Source organism: Loxodonta africana, chromosome 7 (genome assembly GCF_030014295.1).
Source record: "Loxodonta africana isolate mLoxAfr1 chromosome 7, mLoxAfr1.hap2, whole genome shotgun sequence".
In the NCBI taxonomy this organism is placed as follows: domain Eukaryota; kingdom Metazoa; phylum Chordata; class Mammalia; order Proboscidea; family Elephantidae; genus Loxodonta; species Loxodonta africana.
Window position 1 is genome coordinate 12,975,920 of NC_087348.1, and position 15,297 is coordinate 12,991,216.

At 46.7% G+C, this 15,297-nt stretch overlaps 1 long non-coding RNA gene across 2 annotated transcripts in view; it reads right to left on the reverse strand.

The window, feature by feature from the left end:
• Positions 1 to 407: 407 nt before the first annotated feature.
• The window catches only part of LOC135231630 (uncharacterized), a 41,820-nt gene continuing 26,930 nt past the window's right edge, over positions 408 to 15,297 (reverse strand). The window contains exons 2-4 of one of the 2 annotated variants that reach the window (XR_010322420.1): positions 8,440 to 8,616; positions 6,616 to 6,669; positions 408 to 4,646 (exon numbers count right to left, since the gene is read on the reverse strand). This is a non-coding gene — a long non-coding RNA (uncharacterized LOC135231630). Of the gene's footprint in view, positions 4,647 to 6,615; positions 8,617 to 15,297 lie in introns of both variants that reach the window. The other variant, XR_010322419.1, reaches the window with a different exon arrangement.

The window sequence follows — 15,297 nt, forward strand, 5'->3', positions numbered from 1 at the left end:
TGGGCATTTTACAACTGGGGACATGAAGCTCAGTGAAGTTAAACAGTAGAACTTTTCGGATTTGACTTTTAGGTCTAACTGCAAAGTACAAGCTCTAGTATTACCTTAGGTAACTCATTTAACCCTTTGATGCTCATTTTCCCATTTGTAGAAAAGAGACATAGACATGTCCTTTTCACCTCACAGGGCTGTTGTGATGGTCACTTGATGTGACTGATTTTTGAAAAGCAGTTTCACATTGTTATAGACGCATGTTCACTAAGGCATATGCATACTCATATGTAGATTTGACATCTATGCATCTCTGTAATGTCAGAGCTGGAAGCAATTTAGCATCTAATCAAACTCTCTGATTTGACCAGGCATAGACGGATGTCATAGCTGGTGGTTGCAGAACTAGAGCTGATGCCTTTTGGTTTCTATTCTTCTTTTCCCTGGGGCCTGGCAGCAACTTTGCCCATGTTGCGCTTCAGTGGCTCTACCCCCACGTACACTCTGAGGTAGGTCAGATGTCCTCTGGGGCCTGGTTGTGCATGACCAGCTTTGAAAGGCTCAAGATGGGTAAAGCAAGCACTGCCTGGACAGGTAGCTGCAGGCAGCCACAGGAGCAGAGCAGTGGTCACGGAAATTAGGGGAAGGGCCTAGGCGGGGTGCCTGGCCCAAGGTATGAGCCACAACTTGACAGTGTCATAGGCCCATTGTAACTTGGGGAGGAGGGGAGCCCAGTAATTATCCGGTCTCACCTTTAAAACAGGGAAAGAGACCCAGACGATGGCTTGCCCAGTCACTCAGCAGCTGGGAAGGCTGAAAGGCTTTCTGTTTCTAGTAATATGGTGGCCTAGCATCTGGAGCCACCTCTCACTGAAAATAACTAATGATCCTGGATGAGTAGAGTCTCATCTAGAATGCATTAGCCCCCAGTTTTCTCAGCTGTTCAAAGGTTTGTCATCCCTGGGGTGTCCTGTCCCTGTGCTGGCCAGGTAGTTTCCTCACCTCTGTGTACCACTCATAGGGGAGACAACAAATGGCCCTGCTCCCACCATTTAATGTCCTCGGTCATCTGCATCTGGAGGCCAAGAGAATCAGGGGGCAACTAGATGACTGGTGTGCAGTAGTAAGAACACCAAATGGGGCTAGAATACGTTCAAGTTTATTGTCCTCATCTTGCTCCTCTTGGCTCTTTCCTTTCTTGTAAAGAAAATGGTTTTGAGCAGACAATTTCTAAATTCCCTTCTAATCTGTGAAGGGGTGGCATACACAGGGGCCAGTCCATCCCTGGTGCTGGCTGCAGGGAGGAACTGCCTGCCGGATTTTTGAGTCATCTGGGGGTCCTGTGTGGACTAATACCAGCAGACTGGCAAAGGCTAAGGGCCTACCTGCCCGTACCATAGGAGGGGTCCACCCCAGAGCAAAAGAGGCTGCCACTTTCACCTCTCCTCCCCTCCTGCCCCTGGCACCGGATGTGGGTGCAGGGAGTGGCTTCCTCATCTCTATGTGCCATTGCTCTAAGCCCCCAAATTCAAACCTACATGATCTCACACCCTCAAAGAGATCCCACGGGTCTGCCAGGTCAACTTCACCTCCTAATTGCCTCTAAAATGTATTTGCTCCCCCACAGCCCTGCCCTAGTCTAGCCATCTTTGTCCTTCTGCCCAGAGTTCTGCAGTAGCTTTGTTCTCTTTAGATTCTCTTCCTCCACACTACCTCCAGAGCCATCTTCCTAAAATGGAATTTGCATCCAGTCACTCTCCTCCTAAAAGCCCTTCAGTGGTTCCCCACCCCCACAGAATGGTGCCCAAACTCCTCCCAGCATTTAAGACCCTTTGTGATTGGGCCCCTACCTGACTTTCCTGGCTCTTTACTCCTCTCTCTCCTCAGTCACCCTATCGTCCACGTTCCTCAAACATGGCCATGACCTCTGAGACCTGCTTGCTTTGGCTCACACTCTTCTCCTGGCCAGAGGGCCCTTCCCCCACCTTGTCTGCCTGCAAATTCCGACTTGACCTTAAGATTCAGATTTCAGGAGTCATTTCCACTGTGGCCAAGTTACAAGTTCCCTCCTCTGTGCTCCCAAAGCACTTCTTATATATGTATAGCATCGAAATTATTTATATATCTATGTACATACCAAAAACCAAACCCAGTGCCTTCAAGTCCATTCCGACTCATAGCGACCCTAGAGAACTGAGTAGAACTGCCTCATAGAGTTTCCAAGGAGCGTCTGGTGGATTCAAACTGCCGACCCTTTGGTTAGCAGCTGTAGCACTTAACCACTATGCCACCAGGGTTTCCATCTATATATATATAGAAATACATCAGAATTATTTATATACCTATCTCCTTGTTCCTTGTGGGAACAGGCTGAGTCTGACTCAGTTTTCAATCCTTGGCATGGGCACATAGTGGATGCTCGTTAAGCATCTGTAGAACTCAACTCCAGGGAGAGCTTTGGAGAAGGAAAAAGTATGAGCAGTGAGACTCATACCCCATGCTGAGGCCCATTGCTGGGCTGAGCTTCCAGACTCCCTACAGAAATATGTGTGGTATAGTGGAAAGTCATGGGCCCTCAGGTTAGAAGACTCAGGTTCACATTTCAGCTTTACCTCTCAATTGCTTGCTGGATGACCTTGGACAAGTCACTTCACCCTTTTATTCACTCCTTAAGCATTTAACAGACATTGTGGTGGCTTTGTGGTGTGCCAACTTGGCCAAGCTGGAACTACATTTCCCAGAGGTCCTTTCCCTGTAGGGCTCTGGGTGAGGGTTGGCCAAGACAGAAATGTGCGCAAGATTTGGAAAGTGGAAGTGAAGCTGCCGCCATTTTGTTATGCTCTGAAGGTGGGTATAGGGCGGGGCTGTGGGCAGCGCACACATTCAATTGCTCCTCTGCTGGTTCACCTTGTTGGCGTGGGGCAGCCACTGGGCCTGTAGCTCCTCCAATGCCTGGGCCAGGTGTATGCTGCTCTGGGGTGAGGGGCTCCAGCTCCTACCCAGGTCCTCCACACCACTGAGGTTGCAGGTGGTGAGAGATGGATGCGGTTCCCATTTGTCCTTTGTCTTCCCGCCTTCACGTCCTTCTTCACTCCCAAAGACAGCCCAGCTTCTTCAGGCCCAGCAGAGACACAGAGAAACGGCTCACACAGACGACAGAACCAGCTCCCCTAGTGTGGGAGGCTGCCCCTGTGATAAAACCCACACTTTCTGTGGCCCACACTGGTTCTCTTCTGTTTCTCAGCTCGAACCCTGACGGGTACTCTGTGACAGGCACCATCTTAAGCACTGGAGATAGAAAAACAAGACACCATGCTTCTGGGTCTCAGGCTCCCCCTCTGTGCAACAGGGGGAAGGGTAATTTGATGGTCTTCAAGATTCCCAACTGCTCTGTCAAATGGATTGCAAGACAAGTCCTGAGCGAAAGGTGCTGAGGCACTCATTGCACACCCCACAGGCTCAGGCAACTGTTCGTCCTGGGACCTGGACTTCCAGTCAAGAAGCCATCCCATCCGTTGCCTTTGAATGGATTCTGACTCATTGCGACCCTATAGGATGGAGTACAACTGCCCCATAGGGTTTCCAAGGCTGTACTCTTTAGAGAAACAGACTGCCACTTCTTTCTCCTGCAGAGTGCCTAGTAGGTTCGAACTGCCAACCTTTCTCTTAGCAGCTGAGCACTTAACCACAGTGCCACCAGGCCTCCTAGCCATCCCATACCCAAACTGAAACCAAACCTGTTGCCATCAAGTTGATTCTGACTCATAGTGACACTATGAGCCATCCCATAGGATCCAGCAATTCCACTGCTAGATGTGTCGCCAAAATAATTGACAGCAGGGACGGAAACAGATAGTAGTTCACCAGTGTTCATTGTAGCACTGTTCACAACAGCCAAAAGGAGGAAACAAATGTCCATCAACAGGTGAATGGGTAAACAAAAGTGCAATATAGGAACAATGGAATACTACTCAGCCATAAAGAGAAACAAAGTCCCGATACATGCGACCACATGGGTGGACCTTGAAAACATTATGCTGAGTGAAATAACAACAGATTGTGTTCTCTCACTTATATGAAATAACAAAAATAAGCAAATATATAGGGACTAAAATTTTATTCATGGTTACCAGGGGCAGAAAGGAGCTCTGTGACACAATAGCTAGGTGCACAGCCGCTAACTGAAAGGTTGGTGGTTCAGAACCACCAGTGGGCACCAATTGGTCTCAACCCACCTGGATCAAAGGAGAATGAAGAACACCAAGGACACAAGGTGATTATGAGCCCAAGAGACAGAAAGGGCCACTTAAACCGGAGACTGCATCAGCCTGAGACCAGAAGAAGTAGATGGTGCCCGGCTACAACCAATGACTGCCCTGATAGGGAATGCAACAGAGAACCCCTGAGGGAGCAAGAGAGCAGTGGGATGCAGACCCCAAGTTCTTGTAAAAGGACCAGACTTAATGGTCTGACTGAGACTGGAAGGGCCCCGGTGGTCGTGGCCCCCAGACCTTCTGTTGGCCCAGGACAGGAACTATTCCCAAAGCCAACTCTTCAGACAGGGATTGGACTGGACAGCGAGTTGGAGGGGGATGCTGATGAGGAGTGAGCTTCTTGGATCAAGTGGACACTGAGACTCTGTTGGTATCTCCTACCTGGAGGGAAGATGAGAGGTTAGAGGGGGCTAGAAGCTGACGAAATGGGCACGAAAAGAGAGATTGGAGGTAGGGAACAGGCTGTCTCATTAGAGGGAGAGCAATTGGGAGTATATAGCAAGGTGTATATAAGTTTTTTGTGTGAGAGACTGACTTGATTTGTAAACTTTCACTTAAAGCACAATAAAAATTAAAAAAAAAAAAAAAACCAGAACTACCAGGGGCTCAGGGAGGAAGACCTGATGATCTGCTCCTGTAAAGATTACAGCCAAGAAGATCCTATGGGTCAGTTCTGCTCTGTCACATGGGATCACTATGATGGCACCCAACAACAATAACAACCCGGGAGGGAGGGAGAGGGAAAGGGAGACCCATTGTTTAGAAAGTAGTGAGTTTCTGTTTACTGTGATGGAAAATTGGGAACGATTTATGAGTGATGGTTGCAGAACCTGATTAATGCAATTGACATCATGAAATTATACACAGGAAAAATGTTGAATTGGCAAATGTATTACGTGTATTTTTGTTGTTGTCAGTTGACGTTGAGTCAATTCCAACTCATGGTGACCCCATGTGTGCAGGGTAGAACTGCACCATAGGGTTTTCAGGGCTGTGACCTTTCAAAAGCAGATTGTCAGGCCTGTCTTCCCAGGTGCCCCTGAGTGGCTTTGAACCACCAGTCTTCAGGCTAGTAGTCGAGTGCCTAACCATTTGCACCACTCAGGGACTCCTATCTATTTTTACAACCATAAAAAAAAGATAGGAAAAAATAAAGTGGTGTATCTATACAATGGAGTATTATTCAGCAATGAAGAGAAACAAGGTCTCGATACATCCTGCAACGTGGATGCACCTTGAAAACGTTATGCTGAGTGAAATAAGTCAGACGCAAAAGGATAAATATTGTATGTTCCCACTTATGTAATATCTAGAATAGGCATATATACAGAGACCAAAGTAGCTTAGTGGCTGCTAGGGGCTGTTGGGTGGAGGGAGTAAGGAGTTATTGCTTAAGGTTTTTCTGTTTGGGGTGATGGAAAATTTTGCAAACGATGATGATGGTTGCACAATATTATGAAGGCAGTTTATTTCTCTGAATTCTACACTTAAAAATGGAGATGGTAAATTTTCTGTTATATATTTTACTACAATAATTTTTTTTTTAAGGGTTAGAATGGCAAATTGTATGTTATCTACATTTTTCTACAATTAAAAAAAAGGAGCCATCCCAGGAGCCAGACTTCTCGGACTTGAGGCTATGTCTACGTGGGGCTGAGAGACCTTTGGGTTCGGTTCACCAGTTACTTCAGCCAAACAACTACAGCTTAATCCTGAGGTCAAGGGCCTTCCCTGCCCTGGGTGGGAAGTGAGAAACATGCAACCTCTACGCCCGTGCTTCTCAAACTCTCTTTTTTAATTTTTACCTGTCACAGATGAGTACTTTCATGAAATACAATCAAAATGACTTGCTAGGAAAATAAAATGTAAAAATAATATACAGTACCTAAGTCCCAATTTATTATTATTATGAGAGTTAATGTTTGGTAAAGTACAGGCTCAGCGGAAAAGAGGAAGACCCTCAACGAGACGGGTTGACACAGTGGCTGCAACGATGGACTCAAGCATAACAATGATTGTGAGCATGGCGCACGACCAGACAGTGTTTCGTTCTATGGTACATAGGGTTGCTATGAGTTGGAACCAACTCGACGGCACCTAACAACAACAACATGAGAGTTAATGGGCGTGAAGTTATTTCATCAAATTGCTATGAATATTTCTAAATGCTGACTCTCCAAATCCTGTGCATAAGTCATCATGGGCTGCTAAACAAATAATTTGTGGACCATGCTTTAGGCATCCACTCACTACACGGTATAGACCAAGGGGGCAGCTCCACTTTCCCGATGCCGGTCAGGACCTGGCTTTTCTGGTACAGAGGAAGAAAACAGGCCTTGGAGCCACTTACTCACTGTGTGACCTTGGTTCTATACCAAACTTCTCCAGGTCCCAGGTTTCTCATCTGTAAAATGGAGCTCTGTTAAAGTGATGAGTAAGGTGATGTCCCGTTGCCGTTGAGTTGAATCCGACTCAGCACCCCTATAGGACAGAGTAGAACTGCCCCATAGGGTTTCGAAGGAACAGCTGGTGGATTCGAATTACTAACGTTTTGGTTAGCAGCTGAACTCTTAACCACTTCGCCACCGGGGCGCTGTAAGGTGACATAAGGCTAGCATGTTGTAGACCATTTCTGTCGCATGGGGAGGCCCAGCTGAGTCTAAAACGACATTCAGCACACAGCTGGGACTGCTGACTTGCACCATACGTGGTAAAAGTGCCCTTTGAGGAACACGTTTTGGAAATCCTGGGGTCAGACACTGAACTGGAGAGACAGGGTGGTGCCTCAGGGACAGCCTCAGCTGAAGGCTGGCTTTCCCAGTCTTCTCTCTGAGTCTAGGCCCAGAGGCACAGAAGGTCCCAGAAGGGAGAAGGGCAAGCTCCTCCATCCTGTGAGGCCATGTTTGGGGTGGTATGGTCTGCAGGGGGACTGGTGCGCTTACTTCCTCCGGGGTTCTGCTCCTTTGGGAGCATGAAGAGGTCACCTTGGGAAGCGTGGGCTTCTCTGCAGAGTGGGCTGGCAAAGGCCGCAGAAAGGCAGCTTCCTTGAGAAGCAAAAGTGGGAGAACATGCTGGGGGCACACGTAAGACGCTACTCTGTGGGCTCCCACAATGACTGGGGGCTCTGTCTGGAGTGTGCATTCTCAACCAGGCAACACCACCCCCAAGGGGCTGAACGTTGGTTCCTGGGGAAGTGAAAACGTCTTACTCTTTTTCTATATGCAAAGCACTGAGATACACACACTACACACACGGATATACAGGATATCTGTGGTATGAAAATTTCAAGGGGAGATTGATTAGGGGAAAAAATATCTAAAATGGCTTCTTACTAGTTTCTGTGGTGACCTCAAGTGTGTCAGAGTAGAACTGTGGTCCACAGGATTTTCGGTGGCTGATGTTTTGGAAGTAGATCGTCAGAGTTTTCTCCCGAGGTGCCTCTGGGTAGACGCAAAGCTCCAACCTTTCAATTAGCAGCTGAGCTCATTATCTTTTTGTATCATCCGGGAATTTATATTGTACCTTTAACTTTTCAGGGCACTGTCATGACGTCTACTCACTTTCCATGAAAAAAAAAATCCCCTCAAACTGATTCAGCCATGCTAAGTCATTGTGCTATATTCGTAACACCAGTGGGATTTTATTTTCAAGAAATTTTCATGTCTTTGATCTCCCCAGGAAACCCTGATGGTGTAGTGGTTAAGAGCTATGGCCGCTAACCGAAAGTTTGGCAGTTCAAACCTACCAGGCATTCCTTGGAAACCATATGGGGCAGTTCTACCCTGTCCTAGAGGGCTACTATGAGTTGGAATTGATTCGATGGCAATGGGTTTTTGGGTTTGATATCCCTGATTCAGCCAAGCTAATTTATCTATCTACCACCTGTGTGTCAGTTTGTCATACTGTGGTGGCTTGTATGTTGCTGTGATGCTAGAAGCTATGCCACTGGTATTTCAAATACCAGCAAGGTCACCCATGGGGGACAGGTTTCAGCAAAGCTCCCAGGCTAAGACAGACTAGGAAGAAAGGCCTGGTGATCTATTTCTGAAAATCAGCCAATAAAATCCCTATGGGTCACAACAGAATATTGTCTGATATAGTGCTGGAGGATGAGCCCCCTAGACTGGAAGACACTCAAAATACACAGGGGCCATGAGAAGGGACTTGAGCATACCAACGATCATGAAGATGGCGCAGGACTGGGCAATATTTCATTCTGTTGTACGTGGGGTCGCCATGAGTCCGTGATGATGGCAACTAGCAAGAACAATTCATCCATGCTATTTTTTTTTGGATTGTCTATAGGGTCGCTATGAGTCGGAATCGACTCGACGACAATGGATTTATTGTCCTGGGAAGAAAACAGAAAGAAAAAGTATTAAATACCTAGCATATTCTAGAACTATACTGGGCACCTTACCTGTATGATCTCACTAACGATTACTACCTGTGAGGTAAGCTTTCTTATGTCTACTTTATAGAAGAGGAAATGTCGTGTCAGGGGTAATAAATCATTTACTGAAAACCACAAGGATGTTAAATGATGGAGCTGATATGTGATCCTGGCCTGATTCCAAAGCCTGCATTCTTTCCATTGCCACACTTTCCAAGCAGGTTAACTGAGGTACAGAGAAGTTAGGAGATTTCATAGCAAGGGATACTTAGCAAGTCAGGGCAGAGGGAAGCAGAAGGAATTCTGCTTCTGTTTATCAGATCATCTGTGAGTCATCGGCCCAAGGTAATGTTTTCTTCCCAGTTAAGAGTTCTTCATCAGAATAGGTTGTATTTTTAAGTCCTAAGAATATATGCTAAAAGGTTTGTATTTGGATTAAACTTGGACACCCACTGTATAATCCATGATCAAGTGAGATTTCACAGCGAGGTCAGTGCTAATAATCTGAAATACTCTCATGTTTATCTGCCAGCTAATAAGTGATAAGAGGTCTTAGCTGGAGTGAAATGAGGTTTGAGGAAATTCAGTGTGTGGGATGAAACTGGACTAAATGTCAGGAAGTCTGAGTTCAGGTCTGTTCTCATTTTTCACACATAGAGTGCCTTTGAGCCAGCCCCTTCACCTCGTTGGGCTTTACTTTGCCCATCGGTAAAACAAAAGGGTTGAACTATATCATTTAAAAGTTTCTTTTAGGGACTCAAACATACTTGCACACCAATGTTCGTAGCAGCAAAAGGACAAATACTGTTTTAGATAGGATGAAGTGTTTACTCATTGTCTTGGTCATCTAATGCTGCTGTAACAGAAATACCACAAGTGGATGACTTTAACAAAGAGAAATTTATTCTCTCACAGTCTAAAAGGCTAAAGCCCAAATTTAGGGCATCAGCTCCAGGGGAAGACTCTCTCCGTTGGCTCTGGAGAAAGGTCCTTGTCATCAATCTTCCCCTGGACTAGGAGCTTCTCCACACAGTAACCCCGGGTCCAAAGGACGTGCTCTGCTCCTGGCGCCGCTTTCTTGGCGATATGAGATCCCCCACTCTTTGCTATCTTCCCTTTCCTATCTCTTGTAAGATAAAAGGTGATGCAGGCCACAGCCCAGGGAAACTCCCTTTACACTGGATCAGGGATGTGACCTGAGCAAGGGTGTTACATCCCACCCTAACCCCCTTCAACATAATCCAATCTTGCCTCATTAACCACAGGCAGAGATTAGGATTTATAACATATAGGAAAATTATATCAATGGAGGACAACCACACAATACTGGGAATCATGGCCTAACCAAGGTGACACATATTTTGGAGGGGAACAATTCAATTCATGACGCTCATACAACACTCTAGATAGAAGGAACTTTTTTTTTTTAATTGTGGTAAAATGTGTATAACATGGAATTGACCATTTTAAACATTTTTAAGTGTACATTTCAGTGGCATTAAGTACATGGAACTTTTTGGTTAGTAGTCAGGTGCTTAACTGATTGCACGACCCAGGGATTCCCTCGACAAGGCCAACCAAAAAAACCCATTGCCATCGAGTCTATTACGACTCATAGCAAGGCTATAAGACAGGGTAGAACAGCTCCGTAGAGTTCCCAAGGCTGTAATCTTTATGGAAGCAGACTGCCACGTCTTTCCCCTGTGGAACAGCTGGTGGGTTCTAACCACCAACCCTTTGGTTAGCAGCTGAGCACTTAACCACTGAGTCACCAGGGCTCCTTTTAACAAGGCCAGTGGTGCTTAATTCTGGGGAGGAGCCTGAGGCTGCGGCAGAGATCTGGACAGTTTCCTGCAGCTTCTACTGCCCAGCTGCAGAGAGAGCAAGTACTGTGTTTTCCCAAGCTCGCTGGAGTCCAGAAGAATCACACAGAGGGCAGCAATACGATACCTGCTTTACTCCCTTGGAGTGGCCCCCACAGCTGGCCTTTGTCCTTAGCCTGTCACAGAAAGTGCCACCCTGGAAAGAGTGCCACCACTCCACTGTTTACCTGCCTGGATGTCCTTGGAGTTAGCCCCAAACGGGTCAGAGGTGAGAGGTCATGTGTTTACGGTGAGAAGCCACAGCCTGCACAGATACAGGGCTCATCTCTCATCTGCTGTGGAGCATGTAGCCTCCAGGAAAGAATGTCTGCTCTCTGTCCCCAGCCCAGGCAGACTTAAGTTCAGTCTAGGGGAGGTTTCCTGCAACCATCGGATCTGATTCTTATTGCGTGATCTTAGCGAGCCCCTTCCCTCTCTGAGCCTCCCTGTTTTTTAATGAGCAGTGAGATCCCTAAGGCCTCTGGAATTCTCCAGCCCAGTGTTTCAGGGCAGTTACCACTGGGCCATTCTCCTTTACATGCTGGGCTGGGGGCCTGGGAAGGGTGCTGAACTGCTGCTCCATTGCAGGGGTGTTGTGCATGTGCTCGGGCACTCGTGGCCCTGCCTTTTGCTGGGTAGGACTGCCGTGGCAGGGGGCAGCCATGCTACCAGTGGTCCAGGGGCCCCAAACAGGTGGACTTGGCCTGTGTCATCTGAGGGGGTGTGAGCATCTTTTCTCAAGGCCTGGTGGCCACTCCCCCATCCAGTGATCCACAAACATACTCATATGTGCTCCTGAGGCTTAATAATTAGTGCAGGCAGACGGGTCAACAGCTCCTGCATCCGCGTGCCAGGGGCAGCAGGCCAGGAGGTCACTTCCACACACCTGCACTGCAGTAGCTCACTCGATCCCTACATCAGAGCTTAATAGGAGGTATTGTTCTCTCTACTTTGCTCAGGTGAATTAAGAAAGATGGAGAGAAATAGAAATAAGCAGGCCAAGATCACACAGCATATACTTGTCCCACCTGGGTCTACAGCTTAGCTTTTATTCTCCTAGTCCAGCACCCCTTGTCTACACCTGTGGGTGCCAACACCTGTCCTTGGGCCCATGCCAGGCCGCCTACACTGGGAATCAAGGATCTTGCTTCTGGAGATGCTGATTCAAGAGCACAGGAGTCTGTGTTTTAAGCAAACAGCCAAAAGCTTCTTTTCTCTCCTAGCTCTTCTGCTGACTGTATGATGACTTGGAACCTGGTTCCTAATGTTCTCCTGAGTCTCCAACATCAGCCATCATCTACCGTAGTGTTCCAACCGTAAGGTAGAGACTGATTCTCTCACTACCCAGCCCCAGTGGATGTCTGTACTGAACCACACACCCACAGTCTCTATGCGACAGTACTGTCTTGAATGGTCAAAATTAGGGTCCTTCTCCTTGGAAACTCTATGGGGCAGTTCTACTCTGTCCTATAGGGTCGCTATGAGTTAGAATTGACTCTATGGCAACGGGTTTTTTTTTCCCTGAACACACTCTTCAATTGTCACTCCTTGCCTTTGCCTGTACTCGTCACACACTGAAGTCACCTGGATCACAGGTAAGCTGATAAATCTGCTTGTTAAGCCCCTATCAATCAAAGTTTTTTTTTTTTAGATATTTCTATCATCACCTTACTTATGGCTCTACAGGAAGAGCACCTTGAATGAATTACAAATAAGAGAAGGCACTGTCTCATAAAACAGTGCAAAATGAAGGTCTCCAGGTCATGATTCTGGTGCCCAGGTAGGTTTGGGAACCGCCGCAATCTGCCATATTTCCCAACCTCCTTATCACAGCAGTGCCCCCACTTCAGCTCACCTACTGCCTCCAACGTGTGTCTTGCTGCCCCAGACCCCTTGCTTCCCCCATTTCCTAAGCCCTTGGAGGCAGGCTGGTCTGTTTTCTGGTTGTACAGGATGGGCAGACTGCAGCCCTGATGGCCTGCCCCAGAAGGGAGAAGGAAGTCATGTTGGGTCTCAATGGCTATTGGGTGGGGAAATCAATCTTCTCCCTATTAGTTGAGGTTCACTGCATGGGGCTCTACCAGGAGGCTGGCTTGCCCTCACTGCCCAGACCTGGTGAGCTGTCCCCTGCTGAAGGCCGAATGCCAGCCAGAGCAGTTGGATGCAGCCCCCACATTTGCCTGGAACCCCCAGGACTGTGGCTAATCAGGTGCTCCTGGAGGGCAATGACCTCGACCAGGAAAACACAGGGCCACCCCTCAGTTGTGACTACGAGGACAAGGAAAGGCGAAACTGGGAGGCAGAGGTTTATGCCACTCCACTGATAAGGGCATGGGCCTGGACTTTGTAAGGTCAGATCCTGAGATCCTGGGCAGCCAGCTTGGAAGTAAACAGAATGTTCTGAATGTCCATGGGTATAATCAGGGGCATATTATCCAAAAGGCAAGGTAAGCACAGTGTTAACCTTGCTTACCAGATCATCTGTAGTGAACAATTCCACATTTTTTTCACCACATCAAAGACTCTGCTTCTAGGCATGGCTGCGTCTATCACTCTGCCAATCCTACAGCACCTTTCTACAGAACAAAGTCTCTTTTTAAATGTACAATCCCCAGTGAGCAAGGTAAGCACAGGATTACTTGTGCTTACTAATCTGTAGTGAAATTGTTCACTACAGATGATCTGGTAAGCAAGGTAAGCATCGTGCTTACCTTGTTTATTGGGTAATCTGCACCTGAGCAGAATGGTTCCCTTTATGTTTGGTCCTACCAGGCAACACATTGACGACAAGTGTACCGAGTATCAGCAACAGCCAGGAGGAGGTGGTAGTGCCCCTCAGGAGCCACTTTCTAGATAAGTAGATAAAGGGCTATTGATCCTGGTCCAATGTAATAAGGGCCACATGTGCTGTGTGAGCTGGAGGAAGGGGGACAGGGAGCTTTGGAGGAGATGACATTCAAGTTGGCTCATCGAGGATGAAGAGGAGTTTGTCAGCAGAAAACATGGACTGGAAGGACCCATTCTAGACGAGGGCAGATCATGACCAAGGCACAGAGGACATTGTGAGGTCCCAAAGCTACCCCTAGACAGTAGCTGATGGAGGAGAAAACATTTGAAATCTACGGCAATTATTTCACTCATTCTGGAATTGCGTCCTGAGCACTTCCTACCTTGGGTACTGGGGGCCAGGATAAAAAATATGTTAGTCTCAGTCCTAAAGGAGATCCAGTCTGACAGCAGAAGTGAGAGGAAACAAGTAACTGAGGGTTTTGAAATTTTGTCTATAGATGGAAACTTCCAGACTTCCAGACTTTGGACATGACTGAGAAGTGGAATGATAGCATACGTCCATGTATAGGACACGTGTTGTAATTATTTGTGACTTTGTTGTTAGGTGCCATTGCTATTTGTGATAGCAACTACATATTCATGTTTCTTTTCCTCTTTTAATTTGGTGATGCTGGTATAACAACGTATGAAAGTTTTTTCTTGTTAGGTGCCATCAAGTCGGTTCCAACTCATAGCAACCCTACGTACAACAGAACAAAACACTGCCCAGTCCTGTGCCATCCTCACAATCTTTGCTATGTTTGAGCCCATTGTTGCAGCCACTGTGTCAGTCCATCTCTTTGAGGGTCTTCCTCTTTTTTGCTGACCCTCCACCTTACCAAGCATGATCTCCTTCTCCAGGGGCTGGTCCCTCCGGGCAACATGTTCGAAGTACCTGAGACTAAGTCTAGCCATCCTTGCTTCTAAGGAGCACTCTGACTATAATTCCAAGACAGACTTGTTCATTCTTTTAGCGGTCCATGGTATATTCAATATTCTTCACCAACACCATAATTCAAAGGCATCCATTCTTCTTCAGTCTTCCTTATTCATTGTCCATCTTCAGCACGCATATGAGGAGACTAAAAACACCATGGCTTGAGTCAGGTGCACTTTAGTCTTCAAGGTGACATCTCTGGGTTTCAACGCTTTAAAGAGATCTTTTGCAGCAGATTTGCCCAATGCAGTGCATCCTTTGATTTCTTGACTGCTACTTCCATGGGTGTTGACTGTGAATCCAAGTAAAGTGAAATCCTTGACAACTTTGATCTTTTCTCAGTTTATCGTGATGTTGCTTATTGTTCCAGTTGTGAGGATTTTTGTTTTCTTTATGTTGAGGTATAGTCCATACTGAAAGCTGTGGTCTTTGATCTTCATCAGTAAGTGCTTCAAGTCCTCTTTACCTTCAGCAAGCAAGGTTGTGTCATCTGCATAACGCAGGTTGTTAATGAGTCTTCCTCCAATCCTGATGCCCCGTTCTTCTTCATTTAGTCCAGCTTCTCTGATTATTTGCTCAGCATACAGATTGAATAGGTATGGTGAAAGAATACAACCCTGACACACACCTTTCCTGACATTAAGCCGCAAGATATTCCCCTTGTTCTCTTGGAAAGACTGCCTTTTCATCTATGTACAGGTTCCTCATGAGCACAATTAAGTGTTCTGGAATTCCCATTCTTTGCAATGTTATCCATAATTTGTTATGATCCACACAGTTGAATGCCTTTGCATAGTCAATAAAACACAGGTAAACACCTTTCTGGTATTCTCTGCTTTCAGCCAGGATCCATCTGACATCAGCAATGGTATTGTTCCACGTCCTCTTCTGAATCCAGCTTGAATTTCTGACAGTTCCCTGTCGATACACTGCTGCAACTCCTTTTGAATGATCTTCAGCAAAATTTTACTTGCGTGTGATATTAATCATATTGTTCTGTAATTTCTGGAC